Below are 13,397 nucleotides of genomic sequence, written 5' to 3' on the forward strand. Positions count from 1 at the left end.
GCGTCTTACTTTTGTTATCAAAATCCCTTTCCAGTCATAAACACTTGTAGTAAATATTACTCCGAGTTTCTTTTCAATGATTTCTTTACAGCATTTAAGGTGTTAGTTCTTAGCCACATTTTTCATAACTGGAACCCGGCAAAGCCTTCCAGCCCCCAACAGAAAAACCACCTTATTTCTTACTTCCCAGAGAAAAATATGATGCTGTCTCCCTCTGTTTCCTACTTCTGTGCATACAGAACTACCTACACCTGCTTCTTTTTTGCCTGCCTTACTCTGCTTAAGCACGTGTACATAGGTCATGATCTCACGGTTCCTGAGTTCGAGCCCGGCGTCCAGGTCTGTGCTGACCGCTTGGAGCCTGGAGCCTGCTTCAGATTCTGTGTCTCCCTCTTTCTGCTCCTCCCCTGCTCATGCTCTCTCTCTCTCTCTCTCTCAAAAATAAATAAACATTAAAAATTTTAAAAAATATGAATAGAGGGGCGCCTGGGTGGCTCGGTCGGTTAAGTGTCCGACTTCGGCTCAGGTCATGATCTCGCGGTCTGTGAGTTCGAGCCCCGCGTCGGGCTCTGTGCTGACAGCTCAGAGCCTGGAGCCTGTTTCGGATTCTCTGTCTCCCTCTCTCTCTGCCCCTCCCCTGTTCACGCTCTGTCTCTCTCTGTCTCAAAAATAAATAAACGTTAAAAAAAAATTTTAAAAATATGAATAGAAATTTTGAAATAAACTTTTATTTAGCTTTCCGAATATGAATACATTAAAATGCCTAAAAATATTTTTTTCAAATCTGAGCACTAACCATTTTTCAATTCAAAATTCAAAATTCAAAAGTATTAGTTTACAGATGGAAGGGTATTCACAAATATTTTAAAGACAGATTCTTCCTTTTATATGATATGGTGATATAAATTAATATCTCTATTGTATATGAGTAAAAAAGTACTGTTAGAACAATATTTTTCTCTAGTGAATATATGGAAAATTGTCTCTTATGTTTATGATTGTATCTCATCTGGCATAGTGGGAAATAATACCCAAATTTTACAGTTCTTTCCTACTGCCTCTGCTTCTGTTGTATGTATTTTTTTATGGCACTGAAAAATTTACCTAATTAAATAATTAACTATTAACCACACGTATACATGCATATGTGTGTATGTTCATATATAAACATGCATGTGTGTGTTTGTATATTGTAAGTTTGTATCTACACACACACAGACATGCAATATTTACAATACATATCGTATTATGTGGCCTCTCTCTCACCTATTACTGGAGCACAGATTTTTTTTAAGTTTTACGTCTTTTTTTTTTTAAGTTTATTTATTTTAAGAGAGGGAGAGAGAGAGCGCTCACAGAAGGGCAGAGAGAAAGGGAGACAAAGAGAATCCCAAGCAGGCTCTGTACAGTTAGCCTGCTTCAGATTCTTTGATTCTCTCTCTTTCTGCCCCTCCCCCACTCTCTCTTTCTGTCTCTCAGTAGTAAATAATTTTTAATTTAAAAAATTTTATTAAAAAAGTATTAAAAGCAAACCAGTTAGATGGTAGCATATGGCAAAGGACGATTTATAGAGAGTATATGTAAAGGATTTGTGTAATCAAATCTATGAAAGAAGCTTCTGATATTCAACCTCAGCTAATTGTTGCAATGTTGGAATAATGACTTGGAAACATAGATTTTTTTTTAAGTTTACTAGAAACTGCAAAAAAGTATGGAGATTTTTTTTAATGTTTATTTTATTTTTGAAAGAGAGAAAGAGAGAGTGAGCTGGACAGGGGTAGAGAAAGAGGAAGACAGAATCCAAAGTGCGACCCAGGCTCTGAGCTGTCAGCACAGAGCCTGATGCTGGGCTTGAACCCACAAACTATGAGATCATGACCTGAGCCAAAGTTGGCGGCTTAACTGACTGAGCCACCCAGGCTCCCCAACGTATGGAGTTTTAATATAAACTATTCCAGTTTTAAATTTTTGGCAACTAATTATGCTTTTATTTAATATATAATATTTTTTTAATTGTCTTTAAATAATTTATCTATCTATCTATCTATCTCTGAAGATTGAAGGTTGACATTGTTTAGGTATTTTCTCTTTGGGTTATCACTTTATGACTTGGCAGTTTAAAATATGTGTTGGGGAGATGTACTATAAGATATTTATACTGAGTTAAATTTGTTTCCCCGAGATCTGAAGCAGTAGGCCGATTGTCAGTTGTCCCCCATTCTCTGCAAAACTCTGAATATTTTATCCCCATTCTTGGCATCATCTTTTCCCATCTCTTTATTATTCTTTCCTGAGATTCATTCTTAATTTTGTCTCTTTCTAGTCTCCAATCTTGGATTTATCTCCTTCCTAAAGTTTTTATTCGATCTACTTTCACTTGGTCTTTTGAAGACTCTTTCTTGGTCTCATTGGCCAACATTTGTCCTTTCCTTCTGGTTTTTCTGAGTTCAAACTATATCCAGGTGGTTTGTATTGTGTAATCATCACTTAGGACTTGAATTGTATATGGCTGGTCAAGACCCTGGTGAGAAAATATTGTCCCCACATTGGAGAGATATTATAGAGGTAAATTTGGCTCAGGAAGGGTTTCTGAAATGTATTGTTTACTATACTAAGGAACTAGGAATATATGGATCTGAAAGCAGGGCACTATCAAGCACTTATAGGCAAGAAAATTACATGGCTGAATTTGAGATTTCATGATGATAGTACAAAAATGAATGATGCATTGGAATAGAAAGAAGAGAGAGAGAGCATTTAATCTAAAATATACAAAATTATAAAGATCAGAATAAATTCTATATCCTCCAGAAAATCTTTTTCAACAACTTCAAAACTCATTATTCACACTTTTCTGGGACATCCTAACCATTTATTGTCTGCATCATATTAGTAGCAGTATTATTAGTCTCTCTCTCTTTCTTTCTCTCTCTCTCTCTCATTTAATCCATTATGATAGACTATATTTGGATACTTTCAATTATTTTAAATTTCTGAACCTAATAATGTATGCTTTGTTACACAGAATATGGTCTGTGTGACCACCATATGGACATTTTGGTGAATATCCATTTAGGTAATATCTTGTGTTCACTTGAAGAGAATCTGTATTCTTCAGTATATAAATGGAGTATTCTATAATTATAATATAATATAATATAATATAATATAATATAATATAATATAATTACATAAGAGAGCAAAAAGGGGGAAGATAATAAATATCAGAGCCATAATAAACAAAATAGAGAATTTTTAAAAATAGAAAAAATAAATCTAAGAGTTGGTTTTTTGAAAAGTATTAGCAAAACTGGTAAACTTTTAGCTAAGCCAGAAAAAAAGGAGAGTTCTCAAATACATAAAATCAGAAATAAAAGAGGAGGCATTACAACTTATGCCTCATAAATACAAGGGATCATACAGACTACTTTGAACAATTATACACCAACAAACTGGAGAACTTAGAAGAAATCAATTTCTAGAAACATGCAACTTACTGTCACTGAATCATAAAGAAAATAGAAAATCTTAACATATTTATAAGTGAGAATATTTAATTAGTAATCAAAGCCTCCAAATAAAACTCCAGGACCAGATGACTTCAGCAGTAAATTCCACTTAACATTTCAAGAAGAATTTATGCCAATACTTTTCAAACTTCCAAAGTATACAGAGGAGGAAACACTTCAAAATTCACTTTTTGAGGCCATCATTACCCTGATAGCAAGACAAGATAGAGCCACTACAAGAAAATACAATTACATGTCAACATCCCTGATGAGTTTTGATGTGAAATTTTCAACAAAATACTAGCAAACTGAATTAAACAGCATGTAAAGGAAGCATACATCATGACCAAGTGGGATTTATTCCTAGGATGCAAGGATCGTTCAACATGTATAACTCAATTTATGTAATATATCATATTAACTGAATGAAAGATAAATATCACATGGTTATCCCAATTGATTTTAAAAAATAACAAACTTCAAAATTTCTTCATGAAAAAACATTCACCAAACTAGTAGTAGAATGAATTTAGGTCAGCATAGTAATAGCCATTAATGAAACACCCACATCTAGCATCATACTCCATATTAAAGAATTGTTCCTCTGAAATCAGGAAGAAGACAACAATGCCACCCTCACAACTTATATTCAACACAGTATTAACATATAATATGATCTTATATGTAGGAAGCCCTTAATATTACACACACACACACACACACACACAAGCACACACACAAACTTAGTAAAGTTGTAGGACACAAAACCAACATATACAAATCAGTTGCATTTCTGTCACTAACAATGAGCAATTTTATAAAGAAATTAGGAACCAACCTCATTTATAATATTATTAAAAAATGCCTAGGGATAAAGTTATCCAAGGTGGCAAAGAGTTATACACTGAAAGCTATAAAACATTGATGAAAGAAACTAGAGAAAGAGCCAATAAATGAAGACATACTGTATTCATGGATCAGAAGTCTTAATATTATTTAAATAACCATCCTACCCAAAGTGACCTACAATCCAGTGAAATCCCTATGAAAATCTCAATGACATTTTTACAGAAATAGAAAAAACATTCAAAAATTCAAATGTGATCATAAAGGACCCCAAAGAGCCAAAATGATTTTGAGAAAGAACAAAGCTAGAGGCCTCATGCTTTGTGATTTCAAAACATAATGCAAAGGTACACTTATTAAAACAGTATTATAATGACATAGACAGATCAACAGAACTGAATAGAGATATAAGCCCAAATGTTTATGGCTAACTGATGTTCAACAAGGGTGCCAAAATACACAACGAGGGAAGGATTGTCCATGTATCAAAAGGTGTTGGGAAAACTGGACATCCACATGCCAAAGAATGAAAATGGAGGGGCACCTGGGTGGCTCGGTCAGTTAGGTCTCTGACTTTGGCTCAGGTCATGGTCTTGTAGTTCATAAGTTCGAGACCCGCGTCAGGCTCTGTGCTGACAGCTCAGAGGCTGAAGACTGCTTCACATCCTGTGTCACCGACTCTGCCCCTCACCTGCTCACACTATTGTCTCTGTCTCTTTCTGTCAAAAGTAAATAAACATTAAAAAAAAATTAAAAGAATGAAATTGGATTATTTTACACCGTATATAAAAATCAACTCAAAATGAATTAAATACTTAAATATAAGGCCTGAATTTATAAAATTCTTAGTAAGAAACAAAAAGGAAAATCTTTATGACAAGGGTCTTAGCAAAGATTTCTTGGATTTGACACCAAAAGCACAGGCAACAAAAGCAACAATAAATAAGTGGGACTACATCCATTTAAAAAGTGGTTACACAGCAAAGAAAACATTCAGCAGACAGAAGTGGAGAAAACATTGGCAAACCATATATCTGATAAGACACTGGTATCTAAAATTTACAAGTAATTTCTGCAACTCAGTAACAACAATAAAACGATGGGTTTTTGAGTATATGCTCAGCATCACTAATCATAAGGGAAATGCATATCAAAATCTCAATGAGACACAAAGAAATAGAAAACATTCCTTGGTCATGGACTGGAAGAACAAATATTGCTCAAACATCTATACTACCCAAAGCAGTCTGCACATTTAATGCAATCCTTACCAGAATACCAAGAGGATTTTTTTCACAGAACTAAAGCAAAACATCCTAAAATTTATATACTACAAAAGATCCCAAATAGCCAAAGCAATTTTGAAAAAGGAAAGCAAACCTGTAGTATCACAATTCCAGACTTCAAGTTGTATTACAAAGCTGTGGTAATCAAAACAGTATGGTATTGGCACCAAAAATAGTCACATAGATCAATATAACAGAATAGAAAATCCAAAAATAACCCCACAAGTACAGGGTCAATCAATGTTCAATTAAACAGGAGAGAATACCCAATGGGAAAAGACACTATCTTCAACAAACAGTGTTGGGAAAACTTGTCAGCTACATGCAAAAGAATGAAACTGGACTGCTTTCTTGCACTATACACAAAAACAAACTCAAAATGGATTAAAGACCTAAATGTAAGACTTAAAATCATAAAAATCCAATAATAGAGCACAAGCAATAATGTTTCTGAGATTGATTGTAGTGACATTTTTCTAGATAGATGTATCTCCTGAGGCAGGAGAAATGAAAGCAAAAATAAACTATTGGGACTACATCAAAACAAAGGGATTCTGCACAGCAAACAGTCAACAAAACTGAAAGGCAACCTATTGAATGGGGAGAAGATATTTGCAATTGATATATCTGATAAATGGTTAGTATCCAAAATATGTAAGGAATTTATACAACTGAGCATCCATAAAATAAATAATCCAGTTTAAAAATGGGCAGAAGACATGAACAGGCATTTCTCCAGAGAAGGTAGGGAGATGACCAACAGATACATGAAAAGATACTCAACATCACTTACCGTCATGAAAATGCACATCAAAACTACAATGAGATATCACCTCACACCTGTCAGAATGGCTAAAATCGAAAGCACAATAAATAAGTGTTGGTGAGGATGTGGAGAAAAAGGAAACCTCTTGCACTGTTGGTGGGAATGCAAACTGGTGTAGCTGCTGTGGAAAAGTTTGGGCGTTCTTGAAAAAGTTAAAAATAGAACTACCTATGATCCAGGAATCGCACTACTGGGTATTTACCCTCCCCTCCCAAGAAAAAAGATACTAATTCAAAAGGAGACATGCACTCCTATGTTTATGTCAGCATTATTTACAATAATCAAATCATGGAAGCAGTCCATTATCCAACAATAGATGGAATGGATGAAGACGAAGAATGAAATCTTGCCATTTGCAAGGACGTGGATGGAGTTAGAGAGTATTGTGCTAACTGGAAAAAACCAGTCTGAGAAAGACAAATATGGTATGATTTTACTCATAATGGGAATTTAAGAAACAAAGGAAACAACGGATGCCTGGGTAGTTCAATAGGTTAAGTATCCAACTTCAACAGGTCATGATCTCAGGGTTCATGAGTTCGAGCCCCAAATCGGGCTCTCTGCTGTCAGCACAGAGCCCACTTCAGATCCTCTGTTTCCCTCTCTCACTTGTGCCTCCCCACCTCTTGCTCTCTCTCTCTCTCTCTCTCTCTCTCTCTATCAGAACTAAGGAAACATTAAAAAAATAAACAGAACAAATGAGCAAAGGAATGAGAGAGAGAGAGAGAGAAACCAAGAAACAAGACTCTTAAGTAAAAAAACAAATTAATGATTACCAGAGGGTAGGTGGGTGGGTGGATGGGGATGGGTGAGATAGGTGATGGGGATTTAGGAGGACATTTGTCATGATCAGAACTAGATGATGTATGGAATTGTTGAATCACTATATTGTATTCCTGAAACTAATATAGCACTGTATATTGGCTATACTGGAATTAAAATTAAATTCTTAAAAAGGACAAAAAACTCTGTATCGAGATATCATGTTACACTTGTTAGTAAGGTAATTTTCAAAAAACACAAGGATGTGGTGAAGATGTGGAAAAATTGGAGCCCTTGTGCACCGTGGATGGGAATGGAAAATGTTGCAACCACTATGGAAGACAGTTTGGAGGTTCCTCAAAAAACAACAACAACAAAATCGAACTATTGTGTAATCCAGCAATCCTATTTCTGGGTATTTATCCAAACAAATTGAAATCAGGATCTCAATGATATATTTTTACTCCCCTATTCATTGTCTTGTATTCACAATGGCCAAGATGTAGAAACAATCTAAGTGTCCATCAGTGGATGAATGATAGCTAAAGAATATATAAATAATATATATATGTATATATATATATATAAAATGTATATATATGTATGTATATATATGTGTGTGTATACACACAAACACACACACAACATAGTATAATTTAGTCTGATAAAAGAACGAAATCCTGTCATACGTAACAACATAGATAAATCTTGAGGACATTATGTAAGCTATGTGAAATAAGCTGTTATAGAGTTACAAGCACTGTCTAATTCCTCTTATATGAAGTATCTAAAGTAGTCAAACTCATAGAAATGGAAAAATAGTGGTTTCCAGGGAGCTGAGGGGAGGTAGAAATGAGGAGTTTCTACTCAATGGATATGAAATTTCAGTTATGCATGATGCAAAAGTTCTAGAAATTTGATATGCACCATTGCACTTCTAGTTAAAAACACTGGTCTGCAGACTTAAAAATTTGTGAAGAAGGTAGACCTTGTGATATGTGCTTTTAAATTCAATAAAATAAATGTTAAAAATGATTGATAGATTCATTGCTAAAGACCATTTCACCATCTGTGTATAAGACTCTCCCCACCCTCAAACTGAAATTCATAATATCTAGAGGTTGTATTCTGCATTTTAAAATGAAATAAGCATTGGTTTTCTATTTACAATTGGCTTGGCCATCTAATTGGTTGTGTTTTCTTTAGAGAAATGTGCAGTTTAATAACCATTACCTTGATAGCTCATCTCTTGTGGTGCAGTTTCATTGCACCTCTGTGGTTTTCTAGACTTTTCTCAGGTTTATGATGCAAACATCCTTTCTTCCATAGCTTTTTAGTCAAGGATGAAATTTTCATTATTTCCAGTGAGAGATAGGCTTGGCAGCAACTGAGGCTTACATTGTTTATTATGTTTTTAACGTTATTACTATTATTAGTAGTAAACATTGATTCAAAGCCCATTGTGCAGTAAACTCAGTGGGATATTGAAAACTGGCATCCTTTGACAGGAAGCTTCCATCCTTTAAAAACATAATAAACCCCTCCCCCTAATATATATATATATATTAGTGGTATATTGTATATATAGTGGTATATATATATATAGTGGTATATATATATATATAGTGGTATATATATATATAGTGGTATATATATATAGTATATATAGTGGTATATATATATATATAGTGCTACTTACATTTGCCTCCTGGAACTATAAAACTCAAGACTTGGAGGAAAGTTAGTTGTCAGCTAATCCAAAGTCCCTGGGTGGGTTTAAGTTCCTGTACAACATCCCTTTGCTGCAACAGTTTCTGAGCTTTTCCAGGAAGCAAGATCCATTATTAGATATTTCTAAGTGTTATAGAGTCCTTTCTTTTCTTGAGATAAAGCCTAGGATAATTTATCTAAGACAGGGTTATGGTCGAGATAACCTCTGAATATTAGGGCCATTATTTTGAACACAGGACAGGAAATATTTTTATCTGGTTCTCCCTGTGCAGAGGGGGAAAGTCCCGTAATGAGATTAGCAATAGATTGCTGGGGGGCCATTCAGCATGAGGCCTCTGGAAGGCCCAGGAGACATCTTTGTGATGGCCATTCTGTAGTCTACAGCTGGTGTTTATTTCCTGGTCAGGATGGGAGAGAGGAGAAAACCGAGCATGTAAGAGTGACTGTATTTCCTGTGTGTAAACTCCTAACTAATCACTAAGTTTTTACATAGTGTCAGTCTTATTGAGAGGATATTTAAGTGTGTGCATCTATGATTTTTAAAAGATTAATGTACATTTGTTAGAAAGTGAATTCCTAGGAAATAATTATTTGGATTTTGTATTAGTTTTCTAGGCCTGACATAACAAAATACGACAAATTGGGTAGCTTAAACAATAGAGGTTTATTGTCTCATAGTTCTGGAAGCTAGAAGTCCAAGGTCAGAACAGTGGCAAGGCTGGTGCCTTCTGAGGGCTGTGATAGAGAATCTGTTCCATGCCTGTCTTCTAGCTTCTGGTGATTTGCTGGAATTTTTAGCATTCTTTGGCTAATAGATGAGACACCAAGATCTCTGTGTTCATATTAACATAGTGTTTTCCCTGTCTGTTTATTTGTGTCCAAATTTCCCCCTTTTGTCATATTGGGTTAAGAATCTATCCTACTCCATCATGACTTCATATTATCTAATTACATCGGCATCAAAACTATTTCCAAATAGTTTTACAATCTGAGGTAGTGAAGGAGTTAAGACCACCATACGAATTTTTGGAGGACACAATTCAACCTATAACAGGTATGTAAGTAATATCTTGAATCCTTAAAAAAAAAAACAAAAAAACTAATCCATGAGCCATGGGGATCCTTGAAAACCCAAATAGATGGTAAAGAATTCCAAATAAAATCATGAATACAAGCAAAATCCCATATAAATACAGTTGCATAACCATACAAATAATTGAACAAGTGCCAGAATTAAACTTTCCTATATAATGATCTTGAATTCTCTGATGCAAGAAAGCCCACCTTGTGGCTTTAACTTTAATCTGTGCAGGATCTATGCAAAAGAAAGTTGTTTTTTTTTGTTTTTTTGCTTTTTGTTTTTTTAAATAAAGATCACCGAGTTCAGTTTTAATGATATAAAGGAATAAGTAGTGCAGATAATCAAAACAACAAATAATCAGAATATCAAAATGCCATTTTTGATAGAATGGCAACATATTTATCTTCCAATATATGGGTTGCTTAGCTTGCTTTTGTGTTACAGGAATTTTCCAGGGGCAGTATATGGAGGTGGAAAATGTATGGTTATACCTTTTCCTCACTATATACCGTGGATCTTACTATTTTACCTTTGAATTTATAATCTACAGATGTAGCATTCTCATGTAAAGTGGAAAGAATAAGTTAACTCATAATATCATGTGATAATCCACAGATTTTGTTCATGAAATATTAGTATTATTTTTAATTTTCCCCCTCCAGACGTTACTCCCACTCTCTTCACTAAGAATGTGATTGACCATGGCCCCAACACACACTGGTTTGGGAGAAAGGGTGAAAATTATTTGTAAAGTTATGTTTGCTGAAGAAAATGTACAAATAAACTCAACATGGGTATACATAAGATTTGGTAAATAAAATTAATACTTTCTTATATTTATTTTCTATAGTATCCGGTATATAAATTTGTTGTAAATCAGGATAACATACAAAGAAAGTATTTTTTTTTGAGAGAGAGAGAGAGAGGGAGCAAGTCAGCGAGGGGCAGAGTGAGAGAGAGAATCCAAGGAAGGGCAGAGGGTGAGAGAGAGAGAAAGAGACAGAGAGAAGCGAGGCTCTTGGTTTTTACCCGGAAGTGAGGCTCAAGCTCACCCAATGTGGGACTCTAACTCGTGAGCCGTGAGAGCCTGACCTGAGCCAAAGTCAGATGCTTAAGGGCTGAGTCACCCTGGCATCTCAAAGAAATAAATGTTGAAAGTCAAACCTAGACTCTTCACAGCACACTTACCTACAGGAAGATCTGCTTTCTTTGGCTAGACCTCACAGCTCCATGAAACCTTAAAACTTCTAGAACTTAGGCCTTTTTTGGGATTTACATATTTGTACTAGCAGAATTATTTCAAAAGTTTCTGATAATCAAACTTGGTGGGAGTGAAAAAAATAGAAATGTTCCTTCTTCATAATGGCTTAATAAGACTAGCAATACAGTGTATTTAATGCTTTCAAGGCAACGTAAGACAAAATAAAACTTGTTAAGTCCTGTCCCCAAAAGCGTCAATCCACAAAATTTGCTGTATATCTGGTTCCTAGCCCTGTTAAGATCAGCTTTGGTTTCCAAGAATCTAATGATTATACTTAGCTCAAATCTATAATCTGGGGAAGAATGAGAAATATACATTTCTAGAAAAAAAGGATATTTCCTTGGTAATATGGGAGTGTGCATCTTTTGTTTACAATAAGATTCTTTTTCACATCTTACATTAATTAACTGAGTTTTAATATAATCAGAATTTCATTAAAGAGTTAATGTCTTTGCACAATAAAAAAGGACACATTCTCTGAATACTTGTGCCTGCCATTTTGTTTTTGTGGTTAAGCCCTGTGGAAAGGTCATTAGCAAATATCTTGCTTGCAATTACAATATTAGCTTCAACTTATTTTTGTGGATGAGCTCTTATCTTAACTCCACGCTCCTTTTAGAACTGTCCCATAAGGTCAGGCAGCCGTCTCCATGTCTTAAAAATGAAAATTAAAAAAAATATATATATTTGTTGATCACATGTAACGAAGCAAACAAAAGTAGTCAAGAAAATTAAAAATTAAGCATGAACTTTTCAAATAACATATGTGACTTATTCATGGGACTTCAACTTTAAAAATGTGTCTTAGTTTTGCTTCCTATATGGCACATTGAAATATTGTAAGATCATACTTTACATATTGATCATATTTTATCATATCGATTTCTTCACTTTGTCATCGTTTGTTTTTCTTTGTTAAAATGTGATTATTTTTGGTCTAACTGAAAAATGGAAGCTACTTCATTAAGTTGTGTATGCAAATGCAATTACAAGTACTACGTCCAGAGACATGAGAACATTCATTTTCTCTTGGTATTCAGATTTGTTTATATACTAAACATAGCAGGTGTGGGTATACAACCTCAAACCTGTGGTTCTTAACTCCCAAAGCCGGGAAAACAAGTGTTGTTGGGTGTTTTTTTATAAACTCTTTCATGGCAAAACCTGACCTCATGTGAATCAATCTGGTTGTAAAACCTGCGGTCATTCCCACTTAGTATATGAGCAGTCAAATGTTTCACATTCTGATTATTGGCCTCTTGGAGAGGTTTCAGGTAGATGTACTGTATTACCTTTCCAAACTTGAACATTCTGAATTCCTAAACCAATCTGGCCCCAGGGATTTCTAGTTAGGAATTGTGGGCCTGTGTTTTCTCTCTTTTGTAGAGAAACTTATATAATTTCATAAATGTCACAAAGGTACTCAACATCTTGTGATTTTCTTTGTGTGTTTTTGTTTTTCTTCTGTAGGTATGGAGCTGACATCGTCATTGACCCATTTTGTGGGTAGAGAGACGGGTACACTTTGAAGGACAGAAACTATTTTTTTCCTAGAAGAGGATTTATAGGATGACAATAAACTCAGAAGAGATTCCCCCTCACACATACTCATATGGTAAGTCAGAGGGTCTACCAATAACCTTGGTAATAATCTCAGTGGGATTGTTCTTCATTGTTGCTGGTGATGGCTATGGGTATTGTGATCACGTGGGTTGTTGGAATAATTCATTTGTGACAGACAAAATAACTCATTAAGCACTAGTGTCTTTACAGCTTGGAAACATAATTCATTCTGCCATGGTGATGCATAGGTACGGGAGGCTGGGATGCTACAGGGTCAGATGAGATTTTGGCCTTTAAGATTGAAAAGTTCTATGTTAGACGAAGCAGGTCTCCCGGGAGACAGTTTCATTATATCTCCAATGTTAGTGACATTTCTCTGATAGACAAAATTTTCATTTTCCTTGTTTCATTCCATCGGTCCCAGCTATGTCCCTGTGCACTACTCTAAATAATTCAATATTTTAGCTCTTAGTAAAGGGCTCCTTTCAATTCCATTTCCTGCTCCCACATTATCCAATAAAACCTTCGGCTT

At 34.9% G+C, this 13,397-nt stretch overlaps 1 long non-coding RNA gene across 1 annotated transcript in view; it reads left to right on the forward strand.

Annotated features, from left to right (window-relative positions):
* Window positions 1-12,998, forward strand: part of LOC122239293 — a 132,946-nt gene extending 119,948 nt beyond the window's left edge. Inside the window, exon 3 of the long non-coding RNA XR_006218250.1 lies at window positions 12,773-12,998. This is a non-coding gene — a long non-coding RNA (uncharacterized LOC122239293). The remainder of the gene's footprint in view (window positions 1-12,772) is intronic.
* The last annotated feature ends 399 nt before the right edge of the window (window positions 12,999-13,397 follow it).

Source organism: Panthera tigris, chromosome B3 (genome assembly GCF_018350195.1).
Source record: "Panthera tigris isolate Pti1 chromosome B3, P.tigris_Pti1_mat1.1, whole genome shotgun sequence".
Taxonomy (NCBI): domain Eukaryota; kingdom Metazoa; phylum Chordata; class Mammalia; order Carnivora; family Felidae; genus Panthera; species Panthera tigris.